Genomic DNA, 15,916 nt, shown 5'->3' on the forward strand with positions numbered 1-15,916 from the left:
TTCGCATTGTCCAAGAGGGCTACGCCTTAGAGTTCACAGAGCTCCCACCTACAGGTCACATTCTCTCTTCAACTCCTTCTCCAGAAATACTGGCCGAAATCGATGCCCTCCTGGCCAAAGGGGCCATCCGTCCCTCTCCTCCCGAACTGGACCCGCAAAGTTTCTTCTCCAGGTACTTTACGGTCCCGAAGAGGGGGGGCGGGCTACGCCCCATTCTAGACCTAAGGGCCCTCAATATCTTCATTCGCCCTTCCAAATTCAGAATGGTCTCTATTGCCTCTATTCTCCCGATGCTGCAGCTGGGAGACTACTTTGCCTCCATAGACTTACGAGACGCTTACTTCCACGTAGCGATACGGGAGGCTCACAGACGTTTCCTCTGTTTCAAAGTCCTCGTCCAAACCTACCAATTTACCGTTTTACCCTTCGGCCTAGTCACGGCTCCAAGGGTCTTTACCAAAGTTGTCGCCGCCGTAGCGGCCCACCTCAGGCTGCATGGCATCACGGTCTTTCCTTATCTGGACGACTGGCTTCTGGTCGGGCCCGACCCTGTACTTCTCGAAAGCCACGTCTCCTTCACGCTGCGTCTCCTAAACTCTCTCGGCCTTCAACTCAATGCCGAGAAGTCAAATCTCTCCCCGTCGACCAAAATTCGATTCATCGGAGCTCTCTTCGACTCCGTCACACAGACTGTCTCGTTACCGCTCGACAGATTCCTAGCTCTCCGCCACCAGATCGCCCTATGTCGATCCGCCCGGAGGGTCCGAGCCCGTGCCGTTCAAGTCCTCTTAGGCCACATGGCCTCCACGGTTCTCACGACCCCCTTCGCCAGGCTGCGTCTCCGGGTTCTACAAAGGTGGTTTATAGACACCTTCAAGCCGCTCTATCACCACAACTCAAAGTACCTGTCGATACCGTCAAGCGTTCGCCAATCCCTCTCATGGTGGACGTCTCACCGGAACGTATGCAGGGGTCTTCCATTTCATCCAACCCTACCTTCAATAACCATAACCACGGACTCCTCCACCTACGCTTGGGGAGCCCACATGAACGGCCTGACGGTCCAAGATCTTTGGTCCCCATCCGAGAAGACCAACCACATAAACTTTCTCGAGCTTCTCGCCATCCTCAAAGCCCTGAAAGCTTTCTCCTGCCTCATCTGCCACAAATCCATCCTCATTCAATCGGACAATCTGGTAGCAGTATTCTACATCAACAAACAGGACGGTACGGTTCGAGAAAGTTGATGCACCTCTCCTCCCGCCTCTGGCTTTGGTGCATAGCCCACGACGTCCAGGTCTCCGCGATTCACCTTCCGGGTGCCCAAAACGACTTGGCAGATGCCCTCAGCAGGATGACATCGTCCTCCCACGAGTGGAAGCTCAATCCCGAGATCCTCCACAATCTGTTCCTCGACTGGGGGCGACCTACTCTGGACCTTTTTGCCTCCCCCCAGAACGCTCAACTACCCCGCTACGGAGCGAGGCTTCCCCCGAACTCCTTTCCCGGCTGCCTAGGGGACGCTTTTCTGCTGGACTGGTCAGCGGAGATGCTTTATCTTTTTCCCCCTATTCCCCTCATACCGAAAGTCCTCGAAAGACTCCTCTCGATCTCGGTCACAGCGATTCTCATAGCTCCGGCCTGGCCCCGCCAGCCGTGGTATCCAGCCCTTTTCGTCTCTCCAGAGGAACGTTTCGCCCTCTGCCTCCCTCGCCGCACCTTCTCTCGAAAGAGGACGGTCAAATTCTTCACCCGGACCTTCCTTCTCTTCATCTCACTGCGTGGAAGATTCTTACCTAACCTCCCTTCCACAAAACCTCCAGGATGTTCTTCGGGCAGCCCATAAGCCGGCTACAACCAAAGCTTATACCTACAAACTTTCTCGCTTTCACGCCTTCCTTCGATCCCGTAATATCGACTCCTTTCCAACCTCGGTATCAGTGGTCCTCGACTTCCTTATGACTCTCGTCGAGAGAAAACTCTCTCTCGCTTCTATTAAGGCTTACCTCGCAGCCCTTTCCTGGTCTTTTCAACGCCATGGTCAGCCGTCTCTCTTCTCTCACCACCTGATCAAAACATTTCTCCGAGGCTACAACAACATCTGCCCACCGTCGCTACCGCCTACGCCGGGCTGGAACCTCGAACTTGTACTCTCTCAACTCACATCTGCTCCCTTCGAACCACTGGCCTCAACTGATCTCCGCTTGCTTTCGTGGAAACTAGCCTTTCTAGTGGCAATCACTTCGGCACGACGGCCATCCGAGCTTGCTGCTCTCAGGGTCGACGAGCCATATCTACGTTTCCACCACGACCGTGCTGTCCTTCGCCCGGACATTACCTTTCTCCCTAAGGTGGTGTCAGCTTTCCACCTCAATCAAGACATTGTTCTACCAGCTTTCTTCTCTAATCCCTCCTCTCCTCTCGAGGGAAAACTGCACCTTCTCGACGTTCGCAGGGCGCTCCTCTTCTACAAGGACCGTACCAGGGGCATCCGTAAGACTCAGAGACTCTTTGTCGCCTATGCCCCGGACAAGTTGGGTAATCCCATCTCCTCCCAAAGGTTGTCCCATTGGATTGCTCAGGCCATTGAGTTGGCTTACGAGCTGGCCAAACGCCCTCCCCCTCCATCCATCCGTCCGAGATCAACGAGGGGCCTCTCGGCTTCGACCGCCTTCCTCAGGGGTATCCCGCTCGACTCCATTTGTAAAGCGGCAATCTGGTCGAACCCACTTACGTTTGTCTCTCACTACAGGCTAGACAACAAAGCCCTAAAAGACTCGGCCTTCGCAAGATCAGTACTCTCATCTTGCCTATCCTGACTCTCAAACGGCCTTCTTCTCCCTATACTCACCCGCAGGTGACTCTCTATACCTCTCCTTCAAGTTATGGGGCCAGTTTTTCTCCCCATACCTATACCTCTGGGGACATGTTTTTCCCTGATTGTGTTGGGCAGTTGCTCTGTAACACTTTATTGACCCTGATGGGTGTGTCAAGTTATGTGATGTTTCCCCTCTTCCCTTGGGAGAGCGTTCATATGCACTGTACTCAATTTCTGTGTTTCTATTACGTTTATTCAGTATTTCCTAATATGTCCCGTTTCTTATACTATGCTCATGCTGACATTGCACTGGTCCTTTCGGACAACTTATTGCACTGGTCTCTTGGGACTGTTATCTCAATGTGTCCTAATAAACTTATGTTTGGACATTCACTGGTTGTCGAGTTTGCCTTGTCCCACCTTAGCGTGTCAGTCTCCATTAGTATGCATTCACAGAGTACACGAAGAAAAAGGACAGGTTGCTTACCTGTAACCATGTTTCTTCGAGTGTACTCTGTGAATTCACACAAACCCGCCCTTCCTTCCCCTCTGGCAAACCTCTCCCTTTCACGTTGCCTTGGCGGCGTAGGAACTGGAGAGCGGACGCCCGGGGCTGCCTTATATGCCCCTTGGGAAGGGGGGCGTGGTTACCGCCAAAATTTGAACTTCAGCTTGGAAGAGTTTCCGTCGGAACCTGCGCAGGCGCAGCTTCTCCATTAGTGTGAATTCACAGAGTACACTCGAAGAAACATGGTTACAGGTAAGCAACCTGTCCATCTGTGGAATGACCAGGGTGGAAGAAAGAACTGTTGTCTGCTTTAGGCAAGTGTGAATGTTGGAATTGGCACTGAATAGCCTTGTAGCTTCAAAGCCTGGATGGTTCTTGCCTGCCTAGAATGAACAAAATGTGGCTCCCAGTATTTAAAAAATCTGTGAAATCAGGACAGTTAACTAAAGAACAGCACTGAGCAATCAGGGAATTCCAGACATGATGTATTGAGAGCCAGCTAACATCTCCCAACAAAGGATTCCTCTCCGAAGCAGGAAGCAGCCAGGCCTTGAAGGTGGAAGGGCATTCAACGGCAATCAAGGTGGGGAAGTGGAACATTCACAGTCGCCTCAGACAGATAAGAGTTGTCCCATCCTGGATATCATTGGTGAGATAAAAATAAATATCCCACTTGTCTGTTTTCAAACAGATCTCATAATCTCTGAGGATGCCTGGCATAGACATGGATGGCAATTTGGCAGCAGAGAGGGTCGTGAGGGAATGTGATGTTTAATTGGCTTTTCCTGAATCCCTTCTTATTATCCAACATATTCAGTTATCCAATGTTATGCCAGGGTGATTATGTTGGATAAGTGAGCTTCTACTGTATATAATATTATCTGCTTAGAACTGGATTATATGAGGCTCCTTCTACACAGCTGAATAAAATGCACACTGAAGTGGATTATATGGCAGTGTGGACTCAAGATAATCCAGTTCAAAGCAGATAATATAAGATTATAAATGGGTTATATAGCTGTGTGGAAGGGGCTTGAGTCTACAATGCCATATAATCCAGTTCAAATAAGATAATCTGTATTTTATAGGCAGTGTGGAAGAGAGAGTGAGGCCTGAGTAGGTTGCTAGGAGACCAAGTGGGCAGAGCTTAGCCTTCTAACTGGCAGCAATTGGCTGAAGACAAATATTCCTCTCCTTCTAATTAGGACTTTATTTTTCTTTTCTTTTTGTTGTTGGAACGTAGGGGCAAGGATGGTGGATTGTGCTGCCAAATTTCTAGGTTCTGGGGCTTGTACTTTTGTTGTTTAGTGGGAGGGGAGGACACCATTTGTCTTTTATATATATAGACTAGCTATGCCCGGCCACGCGTTTCTGTGGCTTAGTCTGGTGGTGTTGGTCAGTCTACATTAGGTTTTATTGATGCTGTGACCTCCACCCTTCTTTATACTCACATTAGTAGTAGTATTTGAAGTCTGTTACCTTCTTCAATTTTTGTGTTGATTGATAATTGCTTGAGATCCCTGTTGTCTTTGGTTTGTTGTTAATTGTAATGTCTGATTCTGCTGAGTGCGGTTTATATTTTTATTGTGGTACAATAGTCTTTTTTTTGTTTTGCCTGTGTAGGTGTTTATTATTATTGTTGTTGTAGTGATTATGAAGGTTGGATAAGTTAGATGCTACTGTATTGTTTTTTGGAGGCCCAGTGTAGCACTGACTGGCCTCTCAGCCTCAGTGCCTGGCTCTTTCTTGCCTGTGATGGTGTTGATTCTTATTGTTGTTGTTGTTGTCATTGTTATTATTGTAATTGTTTTTTTGGAGGCCAAGTGTGAATGTAGGGATTGGGAGGTGGATGAGTTGTGTTGTCAAATGTTGTATTTGTTATAGTCACAATGCGTTGTTGTGAGTTTTGTGGGTCTGGATTGTGGTTTTGTGGTGTGGTTGTGTTGTTATAACTGAGAGGCAAGGCTTTTGTGTTCTGTTGCGAAGTTTTGTATTTCTGGGTCGTTTAGTTGTGTGCCAAGTTTTGTATTTCTGGGGCGTTTAGTTATGTTGTTATAGTCACGATGCATTGTTGTGAGTTTTGTGGGTCCAGATTGTGGTTTTGTGGTGTGGTTGTGTTGTTACAATCGGGAGGGAATGCTTTTGTGTTGTGTTGCCCAGTTTCGTATTTCTGGGGCGTTTAGTTGTGTTGTTATAGTCATGATGCGTTGTTGTGAGTTTTGTGGGTCCAGATTGTGGTTTTGTGTTGTGGTTGTGTTCTTACAACTGGGAGGCAAGGCTTTTGCGTTGTGTTGTCAAATTTTGTATTTCTGGAGCGTCTTGTTGTGTTATAGTCACGATGCGTTGTTGTGAGTTTTGTGGGTCCGGATTGTGGTTTTGTGGTGTAGTTGTGTTGTTACAACCGGGAGAAAAGGCTTTTGTGTTGTGTTGTCAAGTTTTGTATTTCTGGGGCATTTAGTTGTGTGCCAAGTTTCGTATTTCTGGGGCGTTTAGTTGTGTTGTTATAGTCACAATGCATTGTTGTGAGTTTTGTGGGTCCGGATTGTGGTTTTGTGGTGTGGTTGTGTTGTTACAACCAGGAGGCAAGGTTTTTGCGTTGTGTTGTCAAGTTTTATATTTCTGGGGCGTTTAGTTGTGTGCCAAGTTTTGTATTTCTGGGACGTTTAGTTGTGTTGTTATAGTCACGATGCATTGTTGTGAGTTTTGTGGATCCGGATTGTAGTTTTGTGGTGTGGTTGTGTTGTTACAACCGGGAGGCAAGGCTTTTGCGTTGTGTTGTTAAGTTTTATATTTCTGTGGCGTTTAGTTGTGTGCCAAGTTTTGTATTTCTGGGGCGTTTAGTTGTGTTGTTATAGTCACGATGCATTGTTGTGAGTTTTATGGGTCCGAATTGTGGTTTTTTGGTGTGGTTGTGTTGTTACAACCTGGAGGGAAGGCTTTTGCATTGTGTTGCCAAGTTTTGTATTTACGGGGCGTTTAGTTGTGTTGTCATAGTCACGATGCGTTGTTGTGAGTTTTGTGGGTCCTGTGTGGTTTTGTGGTGTGGTTGTGTTGTTACAACTGGGAGGCAAGGCTTTTGCATTGTGTTGCCAAGTTTTGTATTTCTGGGGCGTTTAGTTGTGTTGTTATCGCATGATGCGTTGTTGTGAGTTTTGTGGGTCTGGATTGTGGTTTTGTGGTGTGGTTGTGTTGTTGTAACCTGGAGGCAAGCCTTTTGCATTGTGTTGCCAAATTTCGTATTTCTGGGATGTTTCGTTTTGTTGTTATAGTCACTGCGCAAACAACTTTATCATTTTATATATATAGATTATGTCAAGCACCCACTTTTTGCTTAATACTCAAGCAGTGCTTCTTGTAAGTCAGAGTACGGTCCAGAGTGACTCCCAGGTATTTTGGTGTGTTGGCAATGCTCCAGTGGGTTTCCTTTCCACATAATCCTCAGAGATGGAGATGTTCTTAAGGTGAAAAGCATATGTCTGAATTTTAGATGGATGAGGAATCTGCTGGTTTTCCCTGTAACAGGCAGTAAGAGCACCTAAATCTTCGGAGAGCTTCTATTCAACCATTTCAAAGCTCCCTGCTTGGACGGTGATGGCACGATCATTAGCATAGATGAAACTCTCTGTCCTTTCTGGCAGTGGCTGGTCATTTGTGTAAATATTAAACATCTCCATTGCCTCTGGTCTGTTAGCCTTTTGAACTATTGCACTGCCCATTATCCCCCTGACGCTTTTGTAGATGGTAGTTGTGTTTCAGTTTCATCAACGTGGCCCGAGCATTGCGTCTACACTGTAGAATTAATGCAGTTTGGCTCCTCTTTCACTGCCATGGCTCACAAATCCCGGGATTTGTAATTTTGCAAGGCGAAATACCTTGTATTGGTTTGAGCATTGCATCTGTACTATCGAATGAATGTAATCTGCCACTTCTTTCACTGCTAGGACTCAGTGCTATGAAATCCTGTGATTTGTAGTTTTACAAGACAAAATACCTTGTATTGGTTTGAGCATTGCATCTCCACTGTAGAATGAACCTGGGAGCCAAACCACAGCTCCCAGGATTTCGTAGTATTGAGCTATAGGAGTTAAAGTGGTGTCAAACTGCATTGATTTTACAGTGTAGATGCACCCTTAAGACTCCGGAAATCAGGATTTGAATCCACAAAGTCCACTGGGTGATCCTGAGTGAGTCACATACTCTCATTGGACCCAATGATAGGGTTACTTTCAGCTGGAAATGACTTGAACTCACACTAAAAGGAGTGCGTGTCTGTAAAGGTCACTTTGGGGATCTGCGGATCTGGCCATATAGTGGAGATTAATGGATCACTTTGGCAATCAATCATCGCAATGGGCCAATGATCGGCCTCTCAATCGGCTAAAACGCTCTCTTTGGATGTGAATGGACGCAGCCCTTAATTTTTCCATGCTGCCAACGGAAAGGGCAACCGTCACGTTAGGAAAAAGGGAGGGCAGTTGGGTGTTGAATGAGGAACCCGTCACAGCTGATCCTATAATTGTTGGGACTGCATTCTCTAGGGCTTGTCCTATGGGCCAAAAAGAAATCGTCGAGTGCTAAAGGTCCGTTCTGACAACAAGAGGGCATCTCTGGAAAGCTTGAAAGAGTCCTGTCCACTGTTCAAAATCCAAAGTTCCCCGCATAGAGAAATCTAGCTCATCAAGGGAAAAGTGAGCTGGAGTAAATTTATGGGGTTAGACTGAAGAGACCATAAGCCAGAAAATAGGAAAAAAATTGCATATATAGCTTTGCCTCTGCATATATCATATCAGCCTTTTATACAGACCATGTAAACATTTGCATGAACAAAAGTAGTATGTGTAACACAGGGCCTGTGCCCCTCCCTTCTTGGGGGATGGTGCTTTTCTCCAGAATGTTCTGAGGAGAGAAGAAAGCTCAGAGTAAACAAGTGAGGTCACAGACACCACCTGTGCCAAAGAGGTGTGGAAGGTGAGGAAGACCACCAGCAATTGGTCAAATTTTAGATAAGCCAAGATAGCTATGATAACGATAAAAGGCTTGTTTTCTTTTCTTTTTTTCACTCTTTTGGGAATTCTTTTTTCCTCTCTTTGAATGCGCTGAATGGACTCAGGGACAAGTCTCTTACAAGATGAGGCAGGCTGTTAGGAATGGTGGGAGTTGAAGTCCAAAACACCTGGAGGGCTGAAGTTTGCCCATGCCTGGGCTAGACTAAGATTCGATAAAGATCTGAGTTCAAATCCTCTCCCAGTCGTATACAATCCAAAACTCCCTGCAGTGAGAAATCTAGCTCATTAGGGGCAAAAGTGTACATAAGATACCTCTTGAAAGAGAGATTTTTGTGCAGGTTCCCCTCCTGCTTTATCAGTCCTTTCCTGGGATAAACTATCCCTTGTTTTTGCTTTTGGTGCCTGACAAGGGACTTCAAAAGTAGGGCTGTGCAGAGAGAGATAAGAAAATAAGGCATCCCAGCCAGGCTTTCTCTGAGAAGGGCTAGAAGGAAAAACAACATTTATTTGTGCATTTCCTAACCATCAACAGTTTAGAAACTCAACCATTGCGGGCAAGTTGTCCTGGTTTAATGTTTGCCTGGCTCGGAAGGAAGGAAGGAAGGAAGGAAGGAAGGAAGGAAGGAAGGAAGGAAGGAAGGAAGGAAGGAAGGAAGGAAGGAAGACAGGAAGAAAGGAAGACTAGGAGGGACTAAGTTTGTCCTGTTCTCAACCTTTGCCTCAATATGGTATGGTCTCCATGCTCAAATAAACTATATATTCAAAATATTGCAGCTCAAATTCAAGAAAAATTAACCAAACCAGCAACTATTTAAAAAATTGCAGCAATAAAAACATGTGCAATAATGGTATCTCTGGGCACAACGCATGCGCACTGTAAGGTCTGAAAAGCAAAAGTGAAAAGCAAAAGTGTCATGCAGCAGCCCAAAAAGCCCAAAAAGCCTGATGATTCTAGGCTGCATCAATAGCAGTTTGGGGTCTAGATGGAGGGAAGTCATCGCTCCATTTTCTTCTACCTCAAGGGAGCATGCTTGCTCCATCAATGTTTAACATTTACACAAATGACAAGCCACTTCCAGAAGGGACAGAGAGTTTCATCTATGCTGATGATCATGTCATCACCGTTCAAGCAGGGAGCTTGGAAATATTGGAACAGAAGCTCTCTTCTGCTTTGGTCGGACCTTACCTGAAATAATCGTGAGTCTAATTCTGGGCACCATCATTCAAGCTGGAAGGTGTCCATAGAAAGGCAACTGAAATGGTCAAAGATCTGGAAGGTATTAATCCCTTTGGGGAACGACTGAAGGAGCTGGGACATAGCAGCCATTTTGAAACATTTGAATGGATGTGTTGTCATGGCCAGAATCACTGGGTTGCTGTGAGTTTTCCAGGCTGTATGGCCATGTTCCAGAAGCATTCTCTCCTGACGTTTTGCCCACATCTATGGCAGGCATCCTCAGAGGTTTGGAGACATAATGGAGCAATGGATTCAAATTGCAGGAAAAGAGATTCCACCTAAACATTAGGAAGACGGGAAGAGCGGTTCAGCAGTGGAAAATGCTGCCTTGGGGTCCGACTGTGTCGCCTTCTCTAGAAGTCTTTAAACAGAGGCTGAATGCCCATCGATCAGGAGGGCTCGAATTATGCCTTCCTACCTTGTGAAAGGAGGTTGGACTGGATAGCCTTTGGGGACTTTTTACGGTTTGATGAGAGGAGAACAAGACAAGGACTAATGTGTTGTCAAAGGCTTTCATGGCCAGAATCTCTGGGTTGCTATAAGTTTTCTGAGCTGTATGTCCATGTTCCAGAAGCATTTCCTCCTGACATTTCGCCTGCATGTATGGCAGGTATCCTCAGATGTCTGTTGGAAACTGGGCAAGTGGGGTTTATATCCCTGTGGAATAATGTCCAGGGTGAGAGAAAGAACCCTTGTCTGTTTGAGGCAAGTGTGAATGTTGCCATTGACCAGCTTGCTTAGTATTGAATAGCCTTGCAGCTTCAAAGCCTGGCTGCTTCCTGCCTGGGGGAATCCTTTGTTGGGAGGTGTTAGCTGGCCCTGATTGTTTCCTGTCTGCTGAAATTCTCACTTCTATATAACTGTAACCGATGAAGGTATAGGATCTAGTTTTCACTTTGGCAACACTGAACCCTGTTCACTTTGCAAGCATATCTGAATGCTTTTCAGCCAATTCTGGCTACCTTTCATGGCTGGAATTCAAAAGGAGATTTTAAAGGTCCGTGTAAGCAAATCGATCACTTCCTGTCTGTTTTCTGAGTGTTGCTCTTCATTTATTTTTCTGATTTTTGAGTTTTTTTTAAATATTGGTCTCCAGATTGTGTTCACTTTCATGGTTTCGTCCTTTCTGTTGAAATTGTCTACATCAGTGGTTCTCAACCTGTGGGTCCCCGGGTGTTTTGGCCTACAACTCCAAAAATCTCAGCCAGTTTTACCAGCTGTTACCATTTCTTGGAGTTGCAGGCCAAAACATGTGGGGCTCCACAGGTTGAGAACCAGTGGTCTACATTCTTGTGGATTTCAGTGGCTTCTCTGTGTCGTCTGAGATGGTGGTTGTGAGAGGGGTCAAGCATTTCTGTGTTCTCAAATAATATTCTGTGTCCAGGTTGGTTCACGAAGTGCTCTGCTATGGCTGACTTCTCTGGTTGTATTAATCTGCAGTGCTTTTCATGTTGAAGGCGAGGACTCCTGCCCTTCCCAGTGGCTCAAGCAAAAGCAAACTGCAGCAGCCTCTCTTTGCTTGCCAGCTCCTCCTCAGTAATGTCTTTTCCACATCTTGACCTCGTCTCTGGATTCCATCTGGAGATGATGGAATTACACTGCTTCCAATCCTCCGGTTGAATCACGACTGCTGAATCACAGCTCAACGTTTATTAAAATCCCATCGGTCCAGTGGGTCTCTCCCCAAGTAGGGCTTTCCATTAGACTTCCATGTACCGTATATACTCGAGTATAAGCCGACCCAAATATAAGCCAAGGCACCTAATTTTACCACAACAAAACTGGGAAAACATTGATTCCAGTATAAGCCGAGGGTGGTAAATTTCAGAAATAAAAATAGATACCAATAAAATTACATTAATTGAGGTATCAGTAGGGTGAATGTTTTTGAATATGTACATAAAGCTCAAATTTAAGATAAGAGTGTCCAACTCTGATCAAATCATTATTCTCATCTTCTTCAATGTAAATGTGCTTATGTATCCTCTTAATAATAATAGAATAAAATAATACATGTAAGAATAATAATAATAATAATAATAATAATAATAATAATAATAATTATTATTATTACAGGAAAATAATACATGTAATAATAAATAGAGTAAAATAATAAATGCAATAATAATAATAAGATCAGAGTGGAATAATAAATGTAATAATAATAATAATAATAATAATAATAATAATAATAATAATAATAGAGTAAAATAAATGTAATAGTAGCAACAATAATAGATAAATAATAGAGAAAAATAATAAATGTAATAATACCAATAATAATAGAGAAAAATAATAAATATACTATAGATTCTCGAGTATAAGCTGACCCAAATATAAGCCAACCAGGACCCTCACCCGAGTATAAGCTGAGGGGGGCTTTTTCAGTCTTAAAAAAGGGGCTGAAAAACTAGGCTTATACTCGAGTATATACAGTATATCCTCAAGAGAAACCCAATCCGTCCAAGGGGATTGCAAGTATTGCTCTGGCAGGGAGACATTTTCCTAATGGTTTGCAAATCGCAGGGAGGTTTCTTTTCCATTGAGCAGCAATGGTTCAGTCCTGGCTACCTTTGGACGACGCATCCGCCTTGCATAATGTAATAAATCCATCTGGGCAGCTACTGTCTCTCAATCCGTCCCGCTCTATCTGCTGTTTGCTCCCATTAAGTGACGACTCCCATCGTCCTCTGTGTCTCCTGATTGACTTTTTGGTTGCCACATGAATGTTTCATTGCGTTCTCTGAGAAATGCTTGGGAAGTGCTTTGATCCAGTGTCTTATCAAAGAGAGCCTATGGCACCACTATCCTTTCTGTCTTTCCCATGACCCACAAACTAATACAGATTTTCTGAGAACAGCACTCCCAAAAGGCACCTTTCCTTATTTCCTATGGCACCTGCTATTTCTCCAAATTTTGGAGATGGTTCTTCTTTCACCATCATCCACACACTAAGATATATTTTTCAGAGGACAGCAGTCTCAAAAGGCACCTTTGGAAGTTCTCACTTCTGTCTCGAAGGCAAAGGGATCAAGGTCAGATCTGTGCCATCAAGTCACCTATCAAATTATGGATATTTTTATGTGGTTTTCTTCTGCCGGGACTTTTCAGAGATAGTTCGCCCTCTGAAACGTAACCCGCAGGAGCCACAATTTCTCGGCGTCTCCCATCCCAGAGACATAAACAGCCCACTCCGGACGGTGCCGTCCTATTTGGTGCATGCCATCCGGTCCTGGTCCTCAACCCCAAAGCTGGGCCAGCAAAGTGAGGAAACGGTCGAAGGGTTTTACCTTTGCCGGTCTGTGTTCCTGGGCCTCTTCCCTCCAATGTGTGGACCCAGAGGGCAGGGCGAACGGCGGCACGGCTGCTGTGCGAAGGGTGTGAGATCAGCATTTTATTATTTTAGCTTCCCAGCTGGGCAGACAAGCAGGGAGGGAGGGAGACCAGAGAGAGAGAGCGCGAGATTGCATATACAGCCTCCGTTATCAATCACCCGGCAGACTGTCTGCCAGGGCCTCCATCGAGCCTCCAGCGGCCGCAGATGAACACTACCAACCCAAACAGGACCAGGTTGGCATTGAGGTGCTGTGCCAGAGAGACTCCCTAGATGATGCTGGGAGAAGCTTTCACCTTGACAAAGCCGGGTTGTATTTTTTTGAGGACGATTAGAAAGAAAACATGCAAAGATGACTGCCATGTAGGATGGCCGCAGCAAGAATCGTCTATGCACAGAGGTGCAACACAAACTTGCAGAGATAGGTAAACAGAGCATGCGGATCATGGGCACATCTTTAGCCGACTCCAAGGGATATCGGGACTTGTTTTGTAAGCAACTGTGTTTTTTCAAAGTAGAGATCCCAAATGTCATCCAGACCAACCTCATTCTGCCATACAGTAAAAGCACAATTAAAGACCTCCCAAAGATGGCCATCTAGCCCCTGCTTAGTAGTGGTGGTGGCGGCAATAATAATAATAATAATAATAATAATAATAATAATAATAATGCCAACTGCAAAAGGCCACCTTACTGGGATCTGTGTGCATCATCCAAAAATACATCACACAGTCCTAAACACTTGGGAAGTGTTCGACTTGGGATTCTGTGATACGAAATCCAGCATATCTATCTTATTTGCTGTGTCATACAACGTTGTGTTAATAATAATACTATAGAATCTTAGAGTTGAAAAAGACCACATGGACCATTCGTCCAACCCCCTGCCATGAAGTAAAAGCACAATAAAAGCACCCCTGACCGACGGGCATTCAGCCCCAGATAATAATAATAATAATAGAATCATGGGCCATCCAGTCCAACACCTTTCTGCCATTTAGGAAAAACACAATCAAAACCCTCCCAACAGATTACCATCCAGTCCCAGATTAATAGTAGTAGTACGTAGTAGTAGTAGTAGTAGTAGTAGTACTAATGGAATCCTAGAATTGGAACAGACTCCATGGGTCATCCAATTCCATTCTGCCATGCAGAAAAAGCACAATCAAAGCACCCCTGACAAATGGCCATCCAGCCTTCAAAGGAGCTTCCACTCTATCGTGTGGCTATATAGTATTGTCTAGAGGGGCCAGTATAATAAGTAAACACCAGCAAACATTGAGTATGAGGCTCATATATTAGTTTCAGTAGTTGTTTGCATAGATGGTGTACATTAATGTAGGTAGGTGCTAGTTTAGGCTGGGTCTGCACTGCCATATAATGCCGTTGAACTGCATTGAATTGGATTGTATCACAGTGTGGGTTCATATAAATCCAGTTCAACTGCGGCCCCATCTGCACTGCCATTATAATGCCAGTTGAACCGCATTATATGGTCAGTGTAGATACATATAATGCAGCTAAACTGCCATGAACTGGATTACAGGAGTCTTCACAGAACATGTAATGAAGTTCGGTCTGCATTATGATAGTTCCATCCAGCCTTAGTGTGCTTTGTCTTAGATTTAGTTTTAGTTTTGCAAGATGTAATTGGATAATTAAAAACCAGACACCAGCGGCTATGCTGGTTGAGCGAGTCTAGGAATTGCCCATTTGCATTAACACCGTGATGAAACACCGTGAGCCTTTTGGTTGGACATACAAAGGAATACGAGCACAATGTGCGGGATCATGGGATCCTGCTCCATCGCCTAATGTGGCTTCCCTGAGAGAGAGAGATTTTGTACCTTTTTAAGTTCATCTGAGCATGGCCAGCCTTGCAACTCATTGTTCTCGCTTGGCTTGGAGAAGGCACTCTGTTCATGCTCTGGAGCCCAAAAGATGAGCTCCCTGAATGGGCAACGAAAAAGCTTGGATTTGGCCAGAAACTGGCATCATTTCTCTCAGCTAGCATGATGCTGCCCCCTGGCGGATGTTTTCCTAACTTGGAAAAGTTACTTTTATGGAAGGCAAACATGACATCGCAGCTTTAGGGATTCTGGGACTCATAATCTAAAGTGTCTCCAATCTGCAAGGTGTGCAAATAGGGAAACGATTGGACAAACCTTCCTTTTTTCAGCTTTGGAGCAAATGCCAAATGTGCAAAAACAAAGGAAAGCCAAAAATACATTAAAATATAGCAGTGTGCCTGACTCTATATATGCCTCCTTCCACCTCTATAGTTAGACATCGCTGGTTGAAGGAGTTCTCAAGTGTATGGACAGGCGGTCCTCCGTATCCACAAATTCTGTATCCATCCAAAAATCCAAAATTCCAATATTTTTACTATTTGTGCATGGGACACTATCTAAACACATAAAAAAGGGAAAATGTCCAAAGAACTTCTAACTGAGCTAAGACTCAAAAGTGACATGCACAAGAAGTGGAAACGGGGAGAAATCACCAAAGAAGAATTCAAACGTATAGCCAACTCCTGTAGGGAAAATGTTCGCAAGGCTAAAGCGCAAAATGAGCTCAGGCTTGTCAGGGACATAAAAAACAATAAAAAGGCTTTTTTGCTTACGTTGGTAGAAAAAGGAAGAACAAGGAGGCGATAGGGCCACTGCAAGGAGAAGATGGGGTGATGGTGACAAGGGACAGGGAAAAGGCAGAACTACTTAATGCCTTCTTTGCCTCGGTCTTCTCACAAAAAGCAAGCCATCTTCAACCTCAGCAACATGGAATGGACGAAGGATTGGGGGAAATCCAACCCCAAATAGGGAAACAAGTTGTCCAGGAACACCTGGCCGCTCTAAACGAATTCAAGTCCCCAGGGCCAGATCAGCTACATTCAAGAGTATTGAAGGAACTAGCGGAAGTTATTTCAGAACCACTGGCAATTATCTTCAAGAGTTCTTGGAGAACGGGAGAAGTCCCAGCAGATTGGAGGAGGGCGAATGTGGTCCCTATCTTC

At 45.0% G+C, this 15,916-nt stretch overlaps 1 protein-coding gene across 1 annotated transcript in view; it reads right to left on the bottom strand.

Moving 5' to 3' along the window:
- Positions 1-13,015, bottom strand: part of tmod4 (tropomodulin 4) — a 52,646-nt gene extending 39,631 nt beyond the window's left edge. Inside the window, exon 1 of the mRNA XM_062965086.1 lies at positions 12,860-13,015. The gene's annotated coding sequence lies outside the window, so the exon portion shown is untranslated. The remainder of the gene's footprint in view (positions 1-12,859) is intronic.
- Positions 13,016-15,916: the final 2,901 nt, after the last annotated feature.

The sequence above is a fragment of the Anolis carolinensis genome, unplaced genomic scaffold, assembly GCF_035594765.1.
Source record: "Anolis carolinensis isolate JA03-04 unplaced genomic scaffold, rAnoCar3.1.pri scaffold_14, whole genome shotgun sequence".
Lineage (NCBI taxonomy): Eukaryota > Metazoa > Chordata > Lepidosauria > Squamata > Dactyloidae > Anolis > Anolis carolinensis.